We start from the raw sequence: 8,484 nt of genomic DNA on the forward strand, positions 1-8,484 counted from the left end.
GAATGAGCTCTCTTACTCAAACTTTTAGATCATTAATCATCATCAAAATGTCAGTTCTGCATCAACTGTAATTACTAAGGCTATACAATTAGTTGAACATATATATTCACAAAAACACTAAATATATAATAACTACATAGAATAACATAAATACATCATGAATATATGACAAAAACCAACATATACTATCTATTTCCATGTATGTACCATTTGAATATTTCAACATATAAGATAAAATATATGTACCTCCTTTGTTCTCTAATATGTATAAATTAGTCCAATTGTGCCTAAAAGTCAAGGTTATAATGACCCTTCTCACGTATCTTGAAATAACCTTTTTGACCCAAGAATACTTTTATCAGAGAAGTTTGACATATCTCCTATTCTGCAGATTTCTCTCCAGACCCCCAATCCTCATAAAACACACATACACCCAAAGCTAATTACATCAGACCATAATATATATATCCTAATTACATTATATGACTTGCACCTGCTCCTATAACTAACTTATTGTATAGGACATTAACATAGCAGCTGCTTGGCTAACTTTATGGGAAAGCTCTTCTTTGTTAAGGCCTATGTATTAAAGAGAACAAAGAACCTTAAAGAAAATCTGAGATAATATTCTTCACTCTCCCTATTTTTAGGTTTACGAACAGTACTTTGTTATTTGCCTTTACATCCCCTTTAATTCCAACAAATGTAGACTGACCGTTTGCATTCTCCCATCAGCTATAAAATAAGCTTATGTACAATTATTCGAATCATTTCAAAACAAAGTCATTCTATTGCTTATGAAAAAAAAGAGAATTTGCCTTGTTTTACATCAAATAAGTAAGTTTACTAGGCTAATACATGTTATTTCCTACTTCCAGACAATGGATTTTGTCCTTCTTCAATCTAAACTCATTAATAGCTTACTATTCTCATTCATTTAGCCCTTAATATGCAGAGAATCCATAAATGCCATTTTTCTCTCTTTTATTGTTTTAATGTTAAATATTTTATTAAACCATATTGAACTAAAGACACCATTCCATACTATATAATTTACACAATGCTAACTATATTTACAAAAAATGTCTGTGTATGTGTAAATGTGCATATATAAATATACCAACCAATAACTATCTTTTCTGTCGATGAGCGGTCGTTTCATTTTTAGTAACACAAATCAAACCCCAATGAAAAAATATATTGTGGGTAACAAATAAAAATAATAATAATAATCACTACATGTAGTTGAAATTGTACCATCCCACCTCTTCTTTAATTGCCTTTATGTTAGATTAATATATATGAATAAATATGATTCCTGCAATTTTTTATGTTTGAAATGATAATGTCTATGAAGATTCTCATTCATCCAGGTCATGATATACAGTATCTAGTAGAATTAAGTCTAAAACAACTGGACTTTTCTGAGTTTTTCTTGAAAACGTTTCACCACTCATCCGAGTGGCTTCTTCAGTTCAAATGACTGGTAGGGAATTCCCCGGTATTTAAACTCTTGATGGTAGTAGAGTCACAGACATCCAATCACAATGGTTCCATTGAACTTGTTCAGTTAGGTGTTAGCTGAAACTGACAGGTGTAAGAAGGTATGATCCAATCACAATGGTACCAAGATTCTCATTGATGAAGGTGTTAATCCTTCATGTACTTTGAAGGATTAACACCTTCATCAATGACAATCATGGTACCATTGTGATTGGATCATACCTTCTTACACCTGTCAGTTTCAGCTAACACCTAACTGAACAAGTTCAATGGAACCATTGTGATTGGATGTCTGTGACTCTACTACCATCAAGAGTTTAAATACCGGGGAATTCCCTACCAGTCATTTGAACTGAAGAAGCCACTCGGATGAGTGGTGAAACGTTTTCAAGAAAAACTCAGAAAAGTCCAGTTGTTTTAGAATTGAAATTATAATGTTTTTTTCACCGAATACTCACATAAATGCTTTTTTTTTACTTTCAAGGAACAGTAATATTAAAATGTCTCTTGTTTAAACCCACTGTGTATTCCATTACTTACCTAGATAGCAAAGCCAGGTCATACAATTACATAAGTCAGGTATTACTTGTCTTTGATGAGAAGAAGGTTGTTCCATGCAGGGGCACAGAGTCTGCCGGTCTCTTTAGGAACCCAGTTTATATAACCAGTGTGACACAGGGAATTCTTCTGAGGATACACAATAATCAGCTCATTATCTATACACATTTAGAAAGTCTAAAGTTGCTCTTTTACCTTTATCTAATGATCATTATTGTTATTAGCGATGTACAGTAAATCCTCTGTTCTTCTTTCAGGTTCTTATTCAAACTGCTGCCCGGGACTCTACAACTAGATAGTTGCTAAAATTCTAAGCTAAAGAGCTGCTGAATGTACAGATACAAGCTTTATTGACTGGCATTAGCTATCAGTTATTAAAATTAGAAAAAAAATGTTTTGCCTCATTCTATTAAAAGCAGATTGAAATTCTCTGTTTTTCAGTGTGTAAATAAAGGGATTGAGTGCAGGGCCGAGGACTATGTACAGCAGTGAGAAATACTTGTCTCTTTTTAGGGAATAACTTTTTGTGGGTTTCATGTACAAGCAAATAAGTGTCCCATAAAGGGTTATCACACAGGCCAGGTGAGAAGCACAGGTAGAAAAGGCTTTTTGTCTCCCCTCTGAGGATTGTATTTTCAGGATAGCAGAGATGATAAATATGTATGAGGTCAGAGTAAGGAGGAAGGAATTGAAAGTCAGCAATGTCCCTTCAATGTAAATGGAAAGTTCCACACTAAAAGTGCTGCTGCAGGAAAGTTGTAGCAATGGTGTGACATCACAGAAATTATGGTTGATAAGATGGGAAGCACAATATGATAGTTTAGATACAAGTACTACAATGCCCACAGGGTCAACAAACCCAACAGTGAATGCTGCAGTTATAAGCCCAGCACAGTGTTTCCTGCTCATTCGGGCAATGTAATGAAGGGGATCACAGATGGCAACATAACGATCATATGCCATGGCCGTCAGGAGAAAGTATTCATTGCCTACCAAAGTCATAAAAACATACATTTGAGTCATACAACCCAAGAATGAAATGTTATTTTGCTGTGTGAGAAGAATATGTAGCAAATTGGGTAAAATATTTGAGGTGAAAGAAATGTCTATGAGTGAAAGGTTCAGCAAGAATATGTACATGGGGGTGTGTAAGTGAGGATTGCATGAAATGACTAAGAATATGATGAGATTTCCCAGCAGAATGATGAGATAGATTCCAAGGAATAGCACAAAAAGAGAGATTTGAAGCTCAGGAGTATCAGAGAACCCTTGGATAAAGAATCCTGAAACATTTTCTTGACTTCCTGAGGCCATTTTTCAATGTTTCCTTGTTGTGCATAAATCTGTATTTATGAAAGTAAATTAAAATAATAATACATCAAATTTGAATCAATGGAGCACATAGAATTAAATCACTAAAATTAAACTTTAAAATGTTGCATTTATATAGTATTGACCATTAATAGTAACCCTATTGATCCAATTGAAGGCATGGCCTTGGCTTCTGTTCTTGTGCTCAGATCTTTGGGGCAGGAGCCTTTTCCTGTTTGTTAGAGCCGATCAGGGCTCAGAGATAGTATTTATGAATAAATAAGGTCATGAAATGTTGAAAAGTACAAGAAGTCCCAATGCAGGCAGAAGAGTCAGATAACTGATTAACTGTATTAAGATCTTTTGAACTTTACAAACTATGTGTATTTTAGCTAAATTAAAAAAAGCACTCAGTGCGTCAGTCTATTGTGATACTGTATATGGCAATAGTTAACATAGTCCTCTTCTGTTATTTCTCTACTTTTCCTAGTCCATGCACATACAGTAGATCCTGTTTTTAGTGGCAAGGATGCAATGCTATTACATTTTAGGACATTATCACCTTAACTCTGTCTTCTTTCTCAGTGGATAAGTGAATATGAATGTGCAACAATGGCCTCTTGTATGTTGGACTGGACATGTACCATAGGCTCCCTGACTGCTCTTTGTGGCAGTGCCCTTCATTTTTTTTTTTTTTGCTATCTGCAAAAGTATCAGAATTTATTTTTCCCACAGTGTACTAGATTTTCTATGTTGGGTTGGTAGGGAGGCCAAGATTCACTAAACTCAGTATCTCAGGCTCAGTCTCAGGCTCTTAAGTTGCTGAACTATAAATTCTAACAAACATTAGTAACATAAGAAGAAACTAAAAAACATATTAGTATAAAGATCTTTCCCTCTATTCAACAGCCTTCAGCTGTAAAGTCAGCAAACTGAATTGCACTATATTTATATCAGTTAGTAAACTAACTCAAAGGGGCACGTTTACTAATTCATTTTTTCTGGCCATGAAAGTCTTATGAACTCGGTCATTGCTGTATTTAGAAAATATCACAATAATACTTGAACCGTTCATACGAAAATTTCAAGTTTACGGTCGAAAATCCTGAAGTACAGTATTGTAAAAACTCAAAAAATTTGAGTTTACACGAAAGTTCGTTTCCATGAATACTCTTTATTTTTCCCGAACAGGAATTGCTCCAGCAGCCATTTTAGGAACCTTGGCACTCATTCTTGGAAAACAATAATGTGTTTAAGTTTCATTTGAAACTGGGTGAAATGGAAAACAGTGAGGGCGATTAAATTCCCCTTGAAACTATGTGAAACTGAAAACAATGAGGGGATTCATTTCTCGTTAAAAGTTTAAGGACAGGCTGTCACTGACTATTTTATTCCCCTACAATTCTAACTCGACAGATCAAACCTGACAAACTTTTTATTGACTAAAAAAAGTGAATTAAACATTAATAAATCATGAATTATGGGAGTTATTATTTTAAAAAACTGGAACTATACCTGTAACTAAAAACTCGAGTTCTGGCGAAAACCCATTCGTATATCTCGAAATTATCTAGAAGTAAGAAAAAAAACTGTCATTATCTCAAAATTGCTTAATAAATGTGTCCTAAGAGTTGCTTTTGAAGAAAAAAATTGTGTCAATATAATTTTTATATGTTTCTTTACTGGGCATTTAAGTAATGTTATATCCAGATTCCAAGCATCAAATTGTGTCTGTAGTTTGTCCATTCAAAATATCAGTTCATTAATAGTTCATCATCTTTTGTATAGCAGTTATCAATTAAAGTAAGTTTCTATACTGGACCCTATTTTAACTAATGCCTTGATAACATGCCAGTAACATTACAGGAAGGCCATCTTTCATGGAGTCAATTTTAATCAAATAATTCTAATGTTTATAAAATATAACCATTTTCTCTTTGATAGCAATGAGCGTATTTTTTCACTAGGCATTGATTCGCTGAAAAATTCTGACAAAAATAAAATGCATTTGGAGTGAGAAAAAAATCCATTGACTTTAATGGGATTCTGTCATGATTTTTATGGTGTAGTTTTTATTTCTAAATTACACTGTTTACATAGCAAATAATTCACTCTGCCATTTAACCCTTTGACTGCCAACCATATTGGTCAAAGCAGAACTTGTATTGCCAAACAGTTTTTGAACATTTTGCACTGTTTCACTTTAGAGGCCTTTACCTCATGGGGACTTATAGTTTAACCAGGAAGATAGTATATCATTTTTTTCAGGACAACCTAAACTTTCAAAATATGGTAATGGTATTTTTGTGTAATTCCAATTCTGTAATAGGATATAGGCTTCTAAATGTCTAAAACATGAAAAAACAATTCCATCATATTTCCATAATATAAACACATATACCAGAAACAAAAAAGTCCCATGTCTCCTGAACGTGCCAATACCAAATATATATAGTTTTATGGAGATTTGTCAATTGTATAGGTCACAAACTCCCAGCAGTACATTACCAAATTTCCACTGCTTCAGAAAGCTGCATACTTTAGATTTCAAGGCCAAAAATTCTACTAAAAGAAGGTTTATCCAACAAAATTATACATTTTTGGAAAGAACAGATTCTGGGGAATCACAAATATGTAAAACTGTCTGTCTACTCCAAACTATCAAGTTGCAATGTTTTCCTAAATTTATTGGTTTTTATCAAAATTTGAATAATTTCAAAAAAAAATGGCTTCAAAGCTTCCAGTCTATAGTATTTTATATACTACAGGTCATAAAGTAACCAAATAAAACACCCTAAATATGAACTCCAGGGGTCCACTGAACAGTTTGATGCCCAATATGTATAGGTTTACCTAAGTATGTGGCATGCAGGGGCCCCGATGTGAACATTCCCCTATATGAGCTGTCATTTCTGTCTTTTCAGCTCCTGAAAAATCAACACATCAACACATTTACATCATTATATGTGGGATAAAGCTATTAAAAAGTATGCTCACCCCTTAAAGTCATACATTTTTGGAAAGTACACATTCCCCCCGAATCCAAAATGGGTAACCATGTCTTTCTACTCAACAGTACCAAGCTGCAAAGGTTTCCTAAATTTTGCGATTTTTATGACATTCCCAAATATTAACTCAAAGCTTCCACTTTGCAGCATCTTATCTCCTACATAGCATTAGGCACCTAGATAAAACACCCAGAATTTGAACGCCAGGGGTCTCCTTAAGATTTTGATGCCCAATATGTATAGGTTTACTTAAGTATGTGGCATGTATGGGCCCCACTGTGAACATACCCCCATATGATCTATCATTTCTGTCATTTTAGCTCCTGGAAAATCAACACATTTCCATCATTTTATGTGGGATAACACTACAAAAAGTATGCTCACCCCAGAAAGCCATATTTTTGGAAAGTACACATTTGCCTGAATTCAAAATAGGTACCCGTGTCTTTCTACTCCAAAGTACCAAGCCACAAAGCTTTCCAAAAGTTGGCCAATTTGATGTCATTTCCAAAAATCCCCTCAAAGCTTCCACTTTGCAGCATCATATCTCCTACATAGGGGCAGGATGGAAGCAAGGATTGCTTGTAGGGTCCTCTGTGCAGCAGCCCTCAGCAGGAAGTGAGTGGGCAGCGGCGCTGGGGGGGAGAAAAAGCAGGACAAGCAGCAGACACATTGCGATTGCATCATAGGACCCCATGGCTCGTTGCCCAGGTTGCTGTCATCACTCCAACTCCGGCACATGCCGCCTCTGCAGAGAGAAACCTTTATCTGCAAAGAATGTACTGTGCACGTGCTTTTATTCCTGTACTAACAAATGTATTTTTTGATGTAATATTGGTGTGTAGGTAGCCATCTCCTTTTTACTTTAATGCATTTGTAATAAGAAAAAAACACCCACTAAAGTATATTTAGAGTGAGAAAAAACTCCCACTGACTGTAAGCATTTGGAATAAGAAAAAAAAAGCCTTTTGACTTCAACAATGATAGTGAACCAAAACTTTTTCTGGCAAGTTTTGGTTGAATAAAAACAAGATTTCCTACCAAATAAAGCCCCCAGTAAGCTGATAGTGTGCATAGAGGCTGCCTAATAGCCAATCACAACCCTTATTTGGCACCTCCATGAACTTTTATGGTGCTTGTGTTGCTCTCCATGTCTTTTTACATTTGACTGCAGCTCACGAGTAAGAAAGGTTGTGGATCCCTGGTCATTAACACATTAAGGTGTCCATACACATTTAGATTTTTGTCTTCTTCCGAAGAACATTCAGATATCAATCATACGTTTAAATGCAAAAATCTAAAACTCACATTCAGACTGAAATTGTAGGATACAGCCCTAAAAATAACAAATCGGAGGATGTTCTGAACGTCAATTAGTTGGCAGACACTGATTGTACGAATGTATATCCCCCAAGGATATCGTCAGAAACACACTACATACACAGATTTAATGTATGGCCAGCTTTAATCAGATCATTTGTGTCTTTGTGTAGCCTAAGGAACTAAAAGTTCTTTTACGGAGTGGCAATTAAAAATGACAATTAAAAATAATAGTTCCATAAAGTTGAAGCTGTACCACCAGACTTCTTTTGCAGTTGTTGCCTTTATTAATTCTCGTATATGGAGTCATAAATCAACCGTCTAATGTTAAGTCTACTCTGTAATTATTTGTTTTTAATGCTAATGTTATTTTTCACAGAATATTAACACAAATCATTTTTTGTACTCTTGGATTGAAATCAAGACTAAAGCCCCTTGTATGAACCAATACCGCCCTCCATTACTTACCTACATTCTAACGTGATGTTTCTAGTAAGTCCAGGTCCCTTTTATCATACAAATACATTGGTCAAGTATTTCTTGACTATGCTTATCTATGAGGAGCTGAAGGTTCTTCCATACATTGGCACAGAGTCTGCCCGTCTAGTAGGAACCCAGTTTATATAACCAGTGTGACAAAGGGAATTCTTCTGAGAATTGGCAATAATCAGCTCATTTTCACAACATAGATTAAGTGCTGTGGCTTTTTCCAGTCTTAACAATTATGTTACTGTGTAATCAAAAGAGACTTCATTCTTCAACCACCATCCACTTCATCCGGGAT

The sequence above is a fragment of the Xenopus tropicalis genome, chromosome 7 (assembly GCF_000004195.4).
Source record: "Xenopus tropicalis strain Nigerian chromosome 7, UCB_Xtro_10.0, whole genome shotgun sequence".
Taxonomy (NCBI): Eukaryota; Metazoa; Chordata; class Amphibia; order Anura; family Pipidae; genus Xenopus; species Xenopus tropicalis.